Source organism: Notolepis coatsorum (assembly GCF_963971535.1).
Source record: "Notolepis coatsorum genome assembly, chromosome: 17".
Lineage (NCBI taxonomy): Eukaryota > Metazoa > Chordata > Actinopteri > Aulopiformes > Paralepididae > Notolepis > Notolepis coatsorum.
The window spans coordinates 98,965,461-98,982,368 of record NC_140181.1 but is presented as its reverse complement, the minus strand read 5'-3'; positions in this window follow the sequence as shown (position 1 = coordinate 98,982,368).

The following is a 16,908-nucleotide window of genomic DNA, read 5'->3' as shown; positions in this document are numbered from 1 at the left end:
ACGTTTCATCGTCCAGTTCCATCAGACCGCGTTCTCCATACGGTGGCCGGTGTTTGGGGCAACTGGTGATGATATGTTCCACAGTCTGTGCAGGGGCTCCACACTCGCATGAGGCACTGTCCTTGAGGCCCCACCTCTTCATTGAGGCGCCGTAGCGTCCGACGCCGGTCCTTAGGCGGTTGAGGGTTGTCCACTGCTTCCGGGGCAAGTCCTGACCAGGGACGTCCACAGGGTCATTGATGAAGAGGTGCAGCCTGGATGGTTCTGCTGACCTCCACTGGTCCCTCCATCTCGTCCTGACCCAGGAGGCCTTGGAAGTGTCAGATGGTGTTGTGTGGAGTAGCCTGTAGGCTTGCATGGAACAGGGGCGCCGTGACTTTAGGCGCACACGTCGTGGTGTCTCTGTGGTGGTATTGTGGAGGAGGTGGGATGCACTGAAGGGCCAGTGTGGCTGCTTCTCGTCTGATGGTAGCCGGGGCAAGACCAGCGAGTACGGGCAGTTGGTTTACCGGTGTGGCTTGTAGGCAACCAGAGACTGTCCGCAGGACGCTGTTGAGGACAACATCCAGCTTCTTCACGTGGGTGCTACGGCACCAGACCGGGGCGCAGTACTCGGCGGCAGAGAACACCAGGGCCAGTGAGGAGATGCGCAGTGTCTTTGTTGAGGCTCCCCATGTGGTGCCGGCTAGTCGTCGTATCATGTAATCTTATCTTATCTTATCTTTAATGTAATCTAATCTAATCTAACATCACAGCTGTGATGATATCACCCGTGGCTTGTGACTATACTATAACATAATCTCTCTGGTGTTTAAATCCTCGCTGATGGAGAGGCGCAACAAACTAATATGTATGTATTTGTTAATTTGTAAGACTTTTACTGGTAAACGACCTCCTTATACGACATCATTATTGGTAAGCTACCTCCTTAAACTACATCATTATTGGTAAGCTACCTCCTTATACTACATCATTATTGGTAAGCTACCTCCTCCTTATACTACATCAGTATTGGTAAGCTACCTCCTTATACTACATCATTATTGGTAAGCTACCTCCTCCTTATACTACATCATTATTGGTAAGCTACCTCCTTATACGACATAATTATTGGTAAGCTACCTCCTTATACTACATTATTATTGGTAAGCTACCTCCTTATACTACATCATTATTGGTAAGCTACCTCCTTATACTACATCATTATTGGTAAGCTACCTCCTTATACTACATCATTATTGGTAAGCTACCTCCTTATACTACATTATTATTGGTAAGCTACCTCCTTATACTACATCATTATTGGTAAGCTACCTCCTTATACTACATCATTATTGGTAAGCTACCTCCTTATACTACATCATTATTGGTAAGCTACCTCCTTATACTACATCATTATTGGTAAGCTACCTCCTTATACTACATCATTATTGGTAAGCTACCTCCTCCTTATACTACATCAGTATTGGTAAGCTACCTCCTTATACTACATCATTATTGGTAAGCTACCTCCTCCTTATACTACATCATTATTGGTAAGCTACCTCCTTATACTACATCATTATTGGTAAGCTACCTCCTTATACTACATCATTATTGGTAAGCTACCTCCTTATACTACATCATTATTGGTAAGCTACCTCCTTATACTACATCATTATTGGAATGGAATGTTGGTACCTATGGAACAGGGTAAATCTGCATGTTGCTATGATGCCCCTCTAGCTCATGGAATGAACTCCAACAGTCCTTAAAGCTTGAGATTCTCCCCTCTGTTGCAGAGTTTAAAACCTTGATCCCCAACCTTTGTCAATCAAGTTGTACATGTTTTAATTGATTGTTATCCTTACTTGTCTAATTGTTATGAGTGTATGCTCTGTGATTTTATTTATTTATTTTGTTTAACTCTGTATGTTTAGCTTAACTCCGTATGTAAACTCGACGTGACTGTAAATGAGGGAAACCTCAGTTGCCTTTTTCGAGTTTAAATAAAGGTTTGAAATGAAAATCAACACCTATAACTATAAAACTGCCATCTCCCTCAGCAGTGGTTCACAAGGTGGGGTCTGGGGCCTCCCAGGGGTCCCTGATGGGTCTCCAGACGGCCAACCCAGCATGCTGAGCAATAGTTCCATTTGACTATCATTTCATTCAGTTAGCACAATGTATGATAATAATTATTCTGATGGTTGTTTCAGGTTGTCATCATAACGATCGTACCATACTGTATATCTATCAACTATCTGCTGAGTCTGGGGTTCCTGCGACGGAACCTTATCAATACGGTGTCCTCCTTGACATAAAGAAAAAGTATGTATCATGTCACATGAGATATTTGATGTCATCACATTTTTCTGGTATTTTTATTTGTCCACTCTTGCGGACATTTTGTCTTTGGCTTCACCATGGTTGCAATCAACAAGACGACACAGTACAAACACCATACAGGCACAAGAGACATTGGCCCAAAAACAGCCCAATACATATACAAAAGAGAAACGACAACAACACAAACACAGACAGAGCTTCAGACATCTATCCAGTACCATGGTTAAGGGGAAAAACTAATAATTCATCAGAGCAATGGCATTTGGGTTGGACGACTTCTTAAATATGTTTTTTTTTGGGCGCTAGGGGAACTCTATCGCCTTCCAGAAGATTGTTCAACTCACCATGAAGGGGATTCAAAGGATCAGATCATATTTGCTGAGCCTAGTCCCCTATTCCAAACTACAAATAACACAGACAATTGTTTTAGAATATTGATTTTAGAATATAGAATATAGAATCATTGCATTTATATAGCATTTCTGGCACTCAAAGCTCTTTGAGCGAAATGTGACTCCTCCACCACTAATGTATAATGGGCTCCTCCACCACTAATGTATAGCACCCAACCTGGGGATATGAGACTCAATGGCTGCCATACACACCCGCACCAGGCACACAACACCGGGGTGGTTTGGTCCCCAGCGTCTAGGTGGAAGGGACTGACCGGCAGCGCGGGATAGGGGGGTGACTTTTTGATGATTTGTGTTGGTTAACTTCAAAGTCAAAGTCAAAGTCAAAGTCAACTTTATTGTCATTTCCCATAATGTGCAAGACTATATACAATATAAACAGTAGGTAAAAATGAAATGAATGAGTTAAATAAATATAGAGGTAAAAGAGATGCAAATCTTAATGCAAATCTGCTAGCAGCAGTGGTACATAGTAAATATAAATAATGGCAGTAAAATAAAAGAATGGCAGTAAAGTGGCAGTGAGTTAGTAAAGTGGCAGTGTGTGTCTGGTCTGTGTGATGGTGTGTGTGTGTGTCAGTGGGGGGGGGGGGGTTACTGGTCCAGAGTATGTGGGGGCAGAGTAAGAGAGAGGGAGGGGAGCTGGGTGTGTGTGTACGTGATATAACTTGCAGGTTATATGATATCATAACCACAACTTTCTTCATAGGTGGAGCACCACCACCACGTACTGTAACTATCACGAGTCACACATGATATAATAATAATAATAATAATAATAATAATAATAATAATAATAATAATAATAATAATAATAATAATAATAATAATAATAATAATAATAATAATAATAATAATAATAATAATAATAATAATAATAATAATAATAATAATAATAATAATAATAATAATAATAATAATAATAAGCTACATGTTTTATGTCTACCGTAATTAAAATAATATGCAACATGAGAAGAATCATACTCCAGTCTCGAGACAAAACAGTGACTAGGGATGAAGCAATGTTTGGGACATGGAAATAATAAGTTTGTGAAATAATTTCTGGAAATATTAGTCATCATCATTTCAAGTTGTGCGTCAAGATAAAAGAAAGGAGAAAAAAAGACTTGAAGAAGATTTGGAGGTTCCTCTCCTCTCGGCTGTTCTGTTGCCAGCAAGGTCTCAGAGAAAGCTGGTCTTAACTCATCCTCATGAGTTATGAGTGTCATTTATCCTATTTTCAATACACGACGCATCTTCTGTCCGAAGGCACTGTGATGACGACATTATGCTGCCTTTGCTAGGTTCAGTGTGGTGTATGGTTGTATGGTATCCCTCCTCCCCAACTGGACAACAGCACCACTTTTTGACCTGAATGGGGCTTATACTCACAATCTTCTGATCACGAGCCCAGAGCCTTACCCGTGTAGCCACAGCCACGCTTATTCCTCAGAATCAGAATCAGAACGGTCTTTATTGCCAAGTAGTTTACACATACAAGGAATTTGATTGGTCGTTTTTTGGTGCGACATTAACGGACAGACAATTTCGGTAGAATGAAATGAAATAAAATAAATAAAATAAAATAAAATGGAATATAAACTAATTAAAATAGAAGCACAATATAATAGAATATACTTATAAAATAAAATAGGCCAGGGCTGTACAATTGTGCAATTGTGGTCAAGTTAAGTATATACACTAATTAGAATATACAATACAGTGGGATGGACTATTTAGCAGGGCTGTGCAATTGAGCAGTAATGTGCAAAAAGTGTGAACAGTAACAGAGTGTTGATTGTATACACAAGAGCAACACAAACCTAACTATCCAGGATCATAAGTGTACAGTATATCACGTTGTGTCAATTGTTATGGTACATTTATCTTTATCTTTATTACGGATCGCCATTAGTCATCACCGCAGCAACAACTAGTCTTCCTGGCGTCCACACACAACAAAACAATACATACATAACATGATAGTAGCATACATTTAAAAATATATTCCAATATTCCTACATATAAAAATTATTCCAAATAGCATTACAGTACCAGACAGAGTATCAGATCACAGAAAATACAATAAAAGGGATTAAATGGGATTAAACTCTCAGACAGTCATATCTTTACAGTGTACACACTATAGTATCTGTGTTTTTCCTTAATGTAAATGTATTTATTTTTGTCTAAATGCTGTTTTCAAATTATTAAAAAAAAACGTATCTTACTGGTTATCTGTGTAAGACGTACTGGCAGTTTGTTCCAATATGACATGGCTCTATATACTGTAACACCGTTTTCTTTGCTGCATTGGTTTTTGGCAGTATGAACGTTTCCCTACAGACATGCCTAGTATTATACTTGTGTCAATCATGTGTACATGTTAGCTGTGATACAAACAGATATGTTCTCTTGAGATATTTCACTTGGAGACAAAATAAACTCAACACAAGGTTGCCATCACCTCAGTGAAGACTTTACATTTTGACAAAACAACACTCTACTGTATGTGTTCTCATGTCAAGCCATGTGTCAAAGTACATCATACAGAGTAGCTCTGTTGTTTTAATATTTGATATCTCCTATGGCCTCACTGCATGGCAATCAAAGGCAGAGGCAACCTTGAAATGCCTCTATATAAGAGGGTTAGAGGAAAGATACTGTAGTGAGAGAGAGAGGGAGAGAGAGAGAGAGAGAGAGAGAGAGAGAGAGAGAGAGAGAGAGAGAGAGAGAGAGAGAGAGAGAGAGAGAGAGAGAGAGGGAGAGAGAGAGAGAGAGAGAGAGGAGGAGAGAGAGAGAGAGAGAGAGAGAGAGAGAGAGAGAGAGAGAGAGAGAGAGAGAGAGAGAGAGCGAGAGAGAGAGAGAGAGAGAGAGAGAGAGAGAGAGAGAGAGAGAGAGAGAGAGAGAGAGAGAGAGGGAGGGGGGGGGTAAAGGTTGGAGATGGAAAACAAATACAGAGATAGAAGAGTGTAGCTGCAGGTTGAGCTTTATGAACTCCTGCATGGAGATGAACTAGTAGAAACCTAGTATTCCTGTGTTGTTATTCATACACACTATAGATTTACCACAGCAATACTGCAGGGATTCACCCCAGACCCTCATCTGCATCTTTGTTTACACTGTTTATTTTTCTCATGTTTTTATATTCAGATTGAATTGTATTGCCTATATTTATGTCTTTCTACTATTACCCTGCCCATACCTGTACCTCCCCTCCCCCCTCCCCCATGCTGCTCTGATGCCCGCATTTCCCCAAGGGGATCAATAAAGGAATATCTTATCTCATCTTATCTTATATTAGGGATGTGCTGATCTGATACCCAGTATTGGTATCGGGCCGATACTAGCGGAATTTGATGGATCAGTATATTGACTACAGATGGTCAGATCCATGACCAATCCGTTTACCAAATTGTCTCCTCCTCCACTGGCAGCAGAACAGTGCAGGATTGAGACAAAGGAAAACATGCCCAGTTTTCACCCCAGAATGGATCTGATTCAGCTTGATGAGATATTAGTCAAAATACTGTGATTTCTATTACATTGGATTTACTAAATGTATAGTTTGAGAGAGGTAACCTGAAAGGGGCGCCTCACCAAAAAGCAATGCTGGTTTATTTTGCACATAAAAGCACAAGTCAAGTCAAGTCAAGTCATTTATTTATAAAGCATGTTTAAGAACTCAAGAGCCAACCAAAGTGCTGCACAATCAAAGCATAAAATGTCATAATATAAAATACGAAAATACAGAAAATACAAAAAGGCACAGCAGGACAAGACAGTACATTCAGAGAATAGGACAACAGTAGGCCAACACATGGATAGGGAAGCACAAAGTACAATATAGCACACAGGGGACAGAGGAGCACAAGAAGAGATACAAAGGGAGGGGCAGGATAAAATTGCATGTGTGTGTGAGTTAGGGTGTGGGAAAATCAGGGTTTATTGAAGGCTAGGGAGTTTTTAGTCTGGCCTTAAATGTCTCCAGCGAGGGGGCAGATCGGATTTCCAGGCGTAGCTGGTTCCACAGCTTGGGGGCCACAGTCTTGAAAGAGCGTTCCCCTCTCTTTTTGAGTCTGGTGCGGGGGGGGTCGGGGGGGGACCAGCCGAGCCTGGTTGGATGATCTAGTGACCTGGGTGCAAGGATTCAATGTCCCCGATGACATCACTGCTGGCCATATTCAAACTAATTTACTATCAATAATGTGTGCGCAAATGTGTGCAAAACTAAGTCTTTGGATGTGTGTGACATTACATGAAAAATAAATCTGCATTGTTATTTGGTGAAGTGCCCCTTTAAGCGCCTAGTAACAACTATGAAGACGTGATTTATATTTAATTTTATCTTCTGTTCTACAGTGTTTCTGCTGCTTAAAGGAACACGCCAACTTTTTGGGAAATTTGCTTATTTTCCATCTATCAGCAGATACCCTTTGCTTCTCTGTGCATGCAGTAGGAGTAGGAAGACCCCTCAATTCTCCTTTAGTCCCTTTTCACACGATGAATTATTAGACACTCTCCAATCCATAGATCCCAGGAGCTCTACTGGTGAGGATAATTTGAAAAAAAAAATTTAAACTGCCTGCTCCTTTAATTACAGAGCAATTGATGCATAATGTTTAATCTTTCTATTTCAACAGGAAGATTTCCTATTGCCCATGTGATCCTGTTACATAAAGGTGGTATTAGAGATGATTTAAATAACTACCGTCCTATCTCCAAGGTACCCTGCTTAGCGAAAGTCTTGGAGTCTTTATTGAATAATCAACTTAAGTTCTTTCTCTCAAATCACTCTGTACAAAGCCCACACCAATAAGATAAGATACGATGATCCTTTATTAATCCCCTTGGGGAAATTCGGGTGTCAAAGCAGCATGGGGGGGGGGGGGGGGGGGGATACAGGGTGGGGGAAACATAGCTTCACAGTCCTATACAGTCCAGTATCTATATACACTATAGATACACTATAAAATATAAATACAAATACAATATAATATAAAAAAGTACATAACACAAGATAGTCCAGTGATAAGAGTCCAGTGATATGAGTCTCTATTGCAAAATACAAGATAGTCAGTACGGTGATGTGAGTCTCTAGTTCTCAAGTCCCGAGTTCTGACAGTGATAGTTCTGGCAGCAGAGCCGGCCGTCCAAGCCCTTTGTTGTAGAGCCTGGTGGCTGCCGGTACAATCTGTGTTCAGAGCCAATCATAGCACATTATCAGTCATCTCTTTATAGTTACTAATGACATAATATCAGCTTTAGACAAGAAGAAACACTGTGCTGCCCTCTTTATTGATCTGTCAAAAGCTTTTGATTTATTTTTCTATGATTTGATATGCCTTTCTTGCTTAACTCTGTATGTACACTCGACGTGACTGAAAATGAGGGAAACCTCTGTTGCCTTTCAAGTTTAAATAAAGGTTTGTGTCTGACCTCTTAAAATAGCTCTTAATTGTAAATGTGATAAAACGTTCAAATTTCTCAACTCATTAAAGGGAACCATATCCCCATCCTTCACGATCTGCCCGAGTTGATTTATGCCTCGACCCTGCCATGTAGTGTTCTACCTCCAGCTATTAATAGAGGGTTAATAAGGCATAAATTAAGTTTAATCTTTATTAATCCCCTTGGGAAAAGGGGTTCACTACATTTGACCCATTCTTACTATGTAGGAACAGTGGGGGCCGGGGACCAACTCCAGTTGTAACGCCAGTACCTTGGTCAAGGGCAGGATTTACAAGGTATATTCTGTATATCCTGTACCTACAGTAGCATGGCGGTCTTTCTGGTGTGGGAGGAAGCTGGAGTCCCCGGAGGAAACCCACACAAACACGGGGAGAGTACATGCAAACTCAAACAAACAAACAAACAAACAAACAGAAAGGCCCCCTGCTGGGGTTGGTAATGATGCCCAAACAAAGGCTAAACGTTTCTACATGTTTCTACTCGACCATTCTTATAAATAAACTCACTCTGTATTTGGGTTATACCAAGACCTGTCTGCATTGTCTGTGTTCTGCATTTTGGGTTCAGTACGTCCAGCCGTGACAAGACATTATTATTTATTTATTATTATTATTATTATTTATTTACTGTTGTGTTGTTCTTAATTGTGAAAAAAAGCATGCACTGTAAATGTCAAATCACGTTCCATTTGTACTTCAATATGGTGAATAAAGTCATCTGAATCTGAATCTGAGACATGCACGTACGTGCATGTTCTCATGCCAGTAAAATCAATCAATCAATCAATCAATCAATCAATCAATCAATCAATCAATCAATCAATCAATAAATGTGATGCCCCTAGGGGCCCTGGCCGTCAGGCCCCACTCGCAAAACTGAAAGTTACCGTTGAAGTGCACGTGCACACATGCACAGCGGTTCACTCAGAGCGCTGCAGGGTGCAGACTTATTGATTTCTTTAACCTCTTAAGCCTGAGCCCTATTTTCTGAAAATCTGCCTAAATATACATACCTAAGTAAATGGAAGATTTCTCCACTTCTACAAGGTCCATTTGCATGTTATTGGGATCTAGGATCATCTATGGATCTCAGGGAATGTATTCCTGTGAGGTTTTGTCCGCTGCTCACCAACTTTCTCTGTCTTCTTTAAGCCTACTGTTAGGAATTCCCTACTCACTCTCTCTAGCCCCCACCCTCTCGTTCTTTACTCTCGTTTACTCTCAGTGGCCACACCTGGACTATTATCAATTACCTCTCGCACCTGTGGTGGCAGGCTAATTAGTTCCCCTGTGGGCTTTAAATACCAGGGCTCTTCCCCTCGTTTCGGGTGGGGTCGTGTTGTAAACTTGCCGTATCATATTCTCAAACATCTAGACTCTTTCGGGAGGTCCTCTGTTCTGCCTATGCTGTATTGATTCTCCGGCGTAGAGATGTATGCTCCAGCCTTCGCCTGCTGTCGCCGTTGCCTGAGAGTGGGACTGGTCTGCGCTCCCTAGACTTCCACGGGAGGCATCCCAGTCATCCACTTCAGACCCCCCGCGCAGCTGTCGTCCTGACGCACATCCAGACCAGCGCCCGGCGTGAGACGAGGTGCAAGCTTTGGCCACCCGTCGCCGTTTGCCTGGAGGGAGACATTGTACTGCGCTCTCTAATCCTCTACGGGAGGTATTCCAGTGTTCCACTCCAGACCAGCGCGCCAGATGCGCTCAAGCCTTCGCCACCTGTCGCCGTTTGCCTGGAGGGAGACACTGTACTGCGCTCTCTAATCCTCTACGGGAGGTATTCCAGTGTTCCACTTCAGACCTTCGAGCTTGGCACGCTCCCCCGACCAGCGCGCAGACGCGCATCTCCTAGACCTTCGGGCTTGGCACGCTCTCCAGTCACCAGCGCGCAACGCGCATCTGCAAGGGCTTGGCACGCTCTCCAGTCACCAGCGCGCAACGCGCATCTTCAAGGGCTTGGCACGCTCTCCAGTCACCAGCGCGCAACGCGCATCTGCAAGGGCTTGGCACGCTCTCCAGTCACCAGCGCGCAACGCGCATCTTCAAGGGCTTGGCACGCTCTCCAGTCTCCAACGCGCATTTTCCAAAGATCCTCGTGCTTGGCACACTCCTCCTCGCAGACGCACCCCGATGCGTCTCTCGGTTCCGACGCGCACACCAAGGTGTGGCGCGCCACTCTGTTCCTCGGCTCCAACAGCGGCTACTCGGTGGACGACACCCTCGCCACCGCCGCTGTTCCAGCACTCTGTTCCTCGGCTCCGACAGCGGCTACCCGGTGGACGACACCCTCGCCACCGCCACTGTTCCAGCACTCTGTTCCTCGGCTCCGACAGCGGCTACCCGGTGGACGACACCCTCGCCACCGCCGCTGTTCCAGCACTCTGTTCCTCGGCTCCGACAGCGGCTACCCGGTGGACGACACCCTCGCCACCGCCACTGTTCCAGCGCTCTGTTCCTCGGCTCCGACAGTCGGCTACCCGGTGGACGACACCCTCGCCACCGCCACTGTTCCAGCACTCTGTTCCTCGGCTCGGACAGCCAGCCACCCGTTGGCGATGCCCTCGCCCCGCTGCTGTCCCTGTACCTTTACGCATATGCCTGGGTGAGTTTTGATTGTGATGTCACTCACCCAGCGTAATGCCCCTTGCCCCCTTCCCGCTGCGTTTCCTGTACCATTACGCATACGCCTGGGTGAGTTTTGATTGTGATGTCACTCTCCCAGCGTAATGCCCCTTGCCCCCTTCCCGCTGCGTTTCCTGTACCATTACGCATACGCCTGGGTGAGTTTTGATTGTGATGTCACTCTCCCAGCGTAATGCCCCTTGCCCCCTTCCCGCTGCGTTTCCTGTACCATTACGCATACGCCTGGGTGAGTTTTGATTGTGATGTCACTCTCCCAGCGTAATGCCCCTTGCCCCCTTCCCGCTGCGTTTCCTGTACCATTACGCATACGCCTGGGTGAGTTTTGATTGTGATGTCACTCTCCCAGCGTAATGCCTCTTTTGTTCTCACTTAGTTAGTAGTTTGGACATTTCATCTCCCACTCTGTTTTTGTTCTCACTTAGATAGTATTTTTGGACATTACATCTCCCCCAGTGTGTTTGTCACACGAAGATATTGTTACTTTGTTTATTTGGACTGTTCTGCATCTGCTCTGTTTGTTCCCTTTTGAATATTAACCCTCTCCTCTGTTCTGCAGAGCGGCCCAGATGTTTTCCCACCAGTCCCCAGTTCCTCCCTGTCCCCAGCCCGCCTCCGCGGGCCTCAGTCCCCTCTGTCCCTAGTTCTCCCCTTTCTAGTTCCACCTAGTTCCTGGTCCCAAGTTCTCCCCTTCTAGTTCCACCTAGTTCCTTGTCCCTAGTTCTCCTAGTCCCCAGTTCTCCTGTTCCCTAGCTCTCCTTGTCCCCTCTTCTCCTAGTCTCTAGTTCCTAGTGTTCCTTTAACCTTCCCCTAGCGTTCCTTTAATGTTTCCCCTAGCGTTCATTAACCTTCCCTTAGTGTTCCCTTTTCCTGCCCGCCTCTTAAAGGCACCTAGTTTTTCCCCTCTTGTTTTATTCCTGTATTTGTGTTCTCCCTTAATGGGACAGTGCCCTTTTTCCCTGTCTCTCAATAAATATCTGTTTCTTGGCAAACCATCATACCTGTCTTGTGTTGTGCGATTGGGGTCGGTTACAAACCATAACAGTACGACCCCACCAAATCGACGACCCCAGCCAGCACAGACGGTGTATGTTGAGTTTGCCTTTTTTTTCTTGTTCCCTCTAGTTTCCCTCTAGCTTCCCTGTTAGCCCAGTTTAGCTTCCTTGTTAGCCCTGTTTAGCTCCCTTGTTAGCTTGTTAGCTCCCCTGTTTAGCTTGTTAGTCTCCCCGGTTAGCTCCCCTGTTTGCTTCCCTGTTAGCCCTGTTTGACCCCCCTGCAGCTTGTTAGGCCTCTACTACCAGCATGGCCCCTGTCTGCTAGCCTTGCCCCGGCTGCTAGCACAGCCTCTATGTTTATGCAGCCCTTGCTGCTGGCATAGGCCCTGTAGCTAGCCTTGCCCTGGCAGCTAACCCAGTCCCTCAGCAGAGCCCCAGTCTGCTAGCTTAGCCCCGGCTGCTAGCACAGCCTCTATGTTTTATGCAGCCCTTGCTGCTGGCATGGGCCCTGTAGCTAGCCAGGCCCAAGCAGCTAACCCGGTCCCTCTGCATGGCCTCCACTTTTTTGTGTAGCATCTCACACTGCTAGGACTGCCCCTTCAGCTAGCAGGGTCAGTTTTATCCCCACTGCTAGGACTGCCCTTTCAGCTAGCAAGGTCAGTTTATCTCCCACTGCTAGGACTGCCCTTTCAGCTAGCATGGTCAGTTTGCTCCCACTGCTAGGACTGCCTTTTCAGCTGGCAAGGTCTGTATTCCCACAGCTAGGACTGTCCTTCCAGCTAGCTTGTTCTCTCATGCTGGTCCAGCCCTGTCTGCCAGCCTAGCTCCGGCAGCTAGCGCAGCCTCTATGTTGATGTAGCAGTACAGCTAGCATAGGCCCTGTAGCTATCAGTGCCCTGGCAGCTACCCTTTCCCTCTGCTAGCCTGGCTCCGGCAGCTTGCGCAGCCTCTATGTTGATGTAGCAGTACAGCTAGCATAGGCCCTGTAGCTATCAGTGCCCTGGCAGCTACCCTTTCCCTCTGCTAGCCTGGCTCCGGCAGCTTGCGCAGCCTCTATGTTGATGTAGCAGTACAGCTAGCATAGGCCCTGTAGCTATCAGTGCCCTGGCAGCTAACCTTCCCTCTGCTAGCCCTTTCCCGGTGCTACCATGGTTACCCCTTTGCTACCCTGCTTGCCCCTCAGTTCCTCTAGACCAGTTGCTCTAGACCAGTTCTCTAGACCCAGTTCCTCTAGACCAGTTCCTCTAGACCAGTTCTCTAGACCAGTTCTCTAGCCCAGTTCTCTAGACCAGTTCTCTAGACCAGTTCTCTAGACCCAGTTCCTCTAGACCAGTTCCTCTAGACCAGTTCCCCCAGTTGCCCCTCTGCTACCCTAGTTACCCCTCGGCGACCCTGTTTCTTTTGCTAGCCCCACTCTTGTGGTGGCTTCCCCTGCTGGCTTGGCCAGTACCTTTTGTTTTTGTCTTGTTTTGCCCCCTGCCACTCTGTCTGTATTTGTTTTGGGTCGCCAGGTGGCTCCCGTTGAGGGGGGGGTACTGTGAGGTTTTGTCCGCTGCTCACCAACTTTCTCTGTCTTCTTTAAGCCTACTGTTAGGAATTCCCTACTCACTCTCTCTAGCCCCCACCCTCTCGTTCTTTACTCTCGTTTACTCTCAGTGGCCACACCTGGACTATTATCAATTACCTCTCGCACCTGTGGTGGCAGGCTAATTAGTTCCCCTGTGGGCTTTAAATACCAGGGCTCTTCCCCTCGTTTCGGGTGGGGTCGTGTTGTAAACTTGCCGTATCATATTCTCAAACATCTAGACTCTTTCGGGAGGTCCTCTGTTCTGCCTATGCTGTATTGATTCTCCGGCGTAGAGATGTATGCTCCAGCCTTCGCCTGCTGTCGCCGTTGCCTGAGAGTGGGACTGGTCTGCGCTCCCTAGACTTCCACGGGAGGCATCCCAGTCATCCACTTCAGACCCCCCGCGCAGCTGTCGTCCTGACGCACATCCAGACCAGCGCCCGGCGTGAGACGAGGTGCAAGCTTTGGCCACCCGTCGCCGTTTGCCTGGAGGGAGACATTGTACTGCGCTCTCTAATCCTCTACGGGAGGTATTCCAGTGTTCCACTCCAGACCAGCGCGCCAGATGCGCTCAAGCCTTCGCCACCTGTCGCCGTTTGCCTGGAGGGAGACACTGTACTGCGCTCTCTAATCCTCTACGGGAGGTATTCCAGTGTTCCACTTCAGACCTTCGAGCTTGGCACGCTCCCCCGACCAGCGCGCAGACGCGCATCTCCTAGACCTTCGGGCTTGGCACGCTCTCCAGTCACCAGTGCGCAACGCGCATCTGCAAGGGCTTGGCACGCTCTCCAGTCACCAGCGCGCAACGCGCATCTTCAAGGGCTTGGCACGCTCTCCAGTCACCAGCGCGCAACGCGCATCTGCAAGGGCTTGGCACGCTCTCCAGTCACCAGCGCGCAACGCGCATCTTCAAGGGCTTGGCACGCTCTCCAGTCTCCAACGCGCATTTTCCAAAGATCCTCGTGCTTGGCACACTCCTCCTCGCAGACGCACCCCGATGCGTCTCTCGGTTCCGACGCGCACACCAAGGTGTGGCGCGCCACTCTGTTCCTCGGCTCCGACAGCGGCTACTCGGTGGACGACACCCTCGCCACCGCCGCTGTTCCAGCACTCTGTTCCTCGGCTCCGACAGCGGCTACCCGGTGGACGACACCCTCGCCACCGCCACTGTTCCAGCACTCTGTTCCTCGGCTCCGACAGCGGCTACCCGGTGGACGACACCCTCGCCACCGCCGCTGTTCCAGCACTCTGTTCCTCGGCTCCGACAGCGGCTACCCGGTGGACGACACCCTCGCCACCGCCACTGTTCCAGCGCTCTGTTCCTCGGCTCCGACAGTCGGCTACCCGGTGGACGCCACCCTCGCCACCGCCACTGTTCCAGCACTCTGTTCCTCGGCTCGGACAGCCAGCCACCCGTTGGCGATGCCCTCGCCCCGCTGCTGTCCCTGTACCTTTACGCATACGCCTGGGTGAGTTTTGATTGTGATGTCACTCACCCAGCGTAATGCCCCTTGCCCCCTTCCCGCTGCGTTTCCTGTACCATTACGCATACGCCTGGGTGAGTTTTGATTGTGATGTCACTCTCCCAGCGTAATGCCCCTTGCCCCCTTCCCGCTGCGTTTCCTGTACCATTACGCATACGCCTGGGTGAGTTTTGATTGTGATGTCACTCTCCCAGCGTAATGCCCCTTGCCCCCTTCCCGCTGCGTTTCCTGTACCATTACGCATACGCCTGGGTGAGTTTTGATTGTGATGTCACTCTCCCAGCGTAATGCCCCTTGCCCCCTTCCCGCTGCGTTTCCTGTACCATTACGCATACGCCTGGGTGAGTTTTGATTGTGATGTCACTCTCCCAGCGTAATGCCTCTTTTGTTCTCACTTAGTTAGTAGTTTGGACATTTCATCTCCCACTCTGTTTTTGTTCTCACTTAGATAGTATTTTTGGACATTACATCTCCCCCAGTGTGTTTGTCACACGAAGATATTGTTACTTTGTTTATTTGGACTGTTCTGCATCTGCTCTGTTTGTTCCCTTTTGAATATTAACCCTCTCCTCTGTTCTGCAGAGCGGCCCAGATGTTTTCCCACCAGTCCCCAGTTCCTCCCTGTCCCCAGCCCGCCTCCGCGGGCCTCAGTCCCCTCTGTCCCTAGTTCTCCCCTTTCTAGTTCCACCTAGTTCCTGGTCCCAAGTTCTCCCCTTCTAGTTCCACCTAGTTCCTTGTCCCTAGTTCTCCTAGTCCCCAGTTCTCCTGTTCCCTAGCTCTCCTTGTCCCCTCTTCTCCTAGTCTCTAGTTCCTAGTGTTCCTTTAACCTTCCCCTAGCGTTCCTTTAATGTTTCCCCTAGCGTTCATTAACCTTCCCTTAGTGTTCCCTTTTCCTGCCCGCCTCTTAAAGGCACCTAGTTTTTCCCCTCTTGTTTTATTCCTGTATTTGTGTTCTCCCTTAATGGGACAGTGCCCTTTTTCCCTGTCTCTCAATAAATATCTGTTTCTTGGCAAACCATCATACCTGTCTTGTGTTGTGCGATTGGGGTCGGTTACAAACCATAACAATTCCCAGTGTCAGAAATATTTCTTTTATAATTATATTCTTTTTAAACCTTTATTTTACCTCGAATGACATTGAGGTTTCCCTCATTTACAATGACAACGAGTTTACACACACATGAGCAACACAATGAAAATATAAAAATAATAGAAGAAACTACAAACAATTGCAATTTGACAAACAGAGATTTAACACCAGATGTTTAAAAGCAGAAGCAGATGGGAGGACCTCTAACTTTAGGGTTTGTTGAAGAGTGTTCCATGTGTTGGGGGCATCAATAAAAAATGCTGTCTTGCCCAGATCTGAACACGCTTGTGGAACCCTAAGAGTGAGCCAGCTGTTGGATCTGGTCTGATAAGCACCAAGACTCCAATCCAGCAAGGATGATATATAAGGAGGGTGTTTACCACTAATGGCTTTGAAGATGAACAAGTACCAGTGGTAACTGCACCTCTGAGAAAGAGAGGGCCAGCCCACCTTTTCATAAAGAATGCAGTGGTGAGTATCATAACTGTCACCAGTGATAAATCTAATAGCGGAATGATATACAGAGTCCAATTGCTTCAACGTAGATGCAGCTGCATGCCTATAGATAACATCACCATAGTCCAATACTGACAAGAATACCGCATCTACAACTCTCTTCCTACTGAGCAAAGGGAAGCTAGACCGGTTTCGGAATAGAAAGCCAACCTTCTGCCGAAGCTTGGAGGCGAGGCTGTCAATATGAGTTTTGAATGAGAGCTTCTCATCGAGCCATAGCCCAAGATATTTGTAATCGGTAACTCTCTCTATAGAAGAGCCATCAATAGTAGATATGAGAAGTTTAGTAAAGTCCACATTTCTAGCTCTTGAGAATATCTTTTTCTAGTATAACTAGTAACTAGTTTTCATCAAGTTAAGGACAAGCCTGAGCTGAGAAAGGGTGTCCTGCAATGAATTAA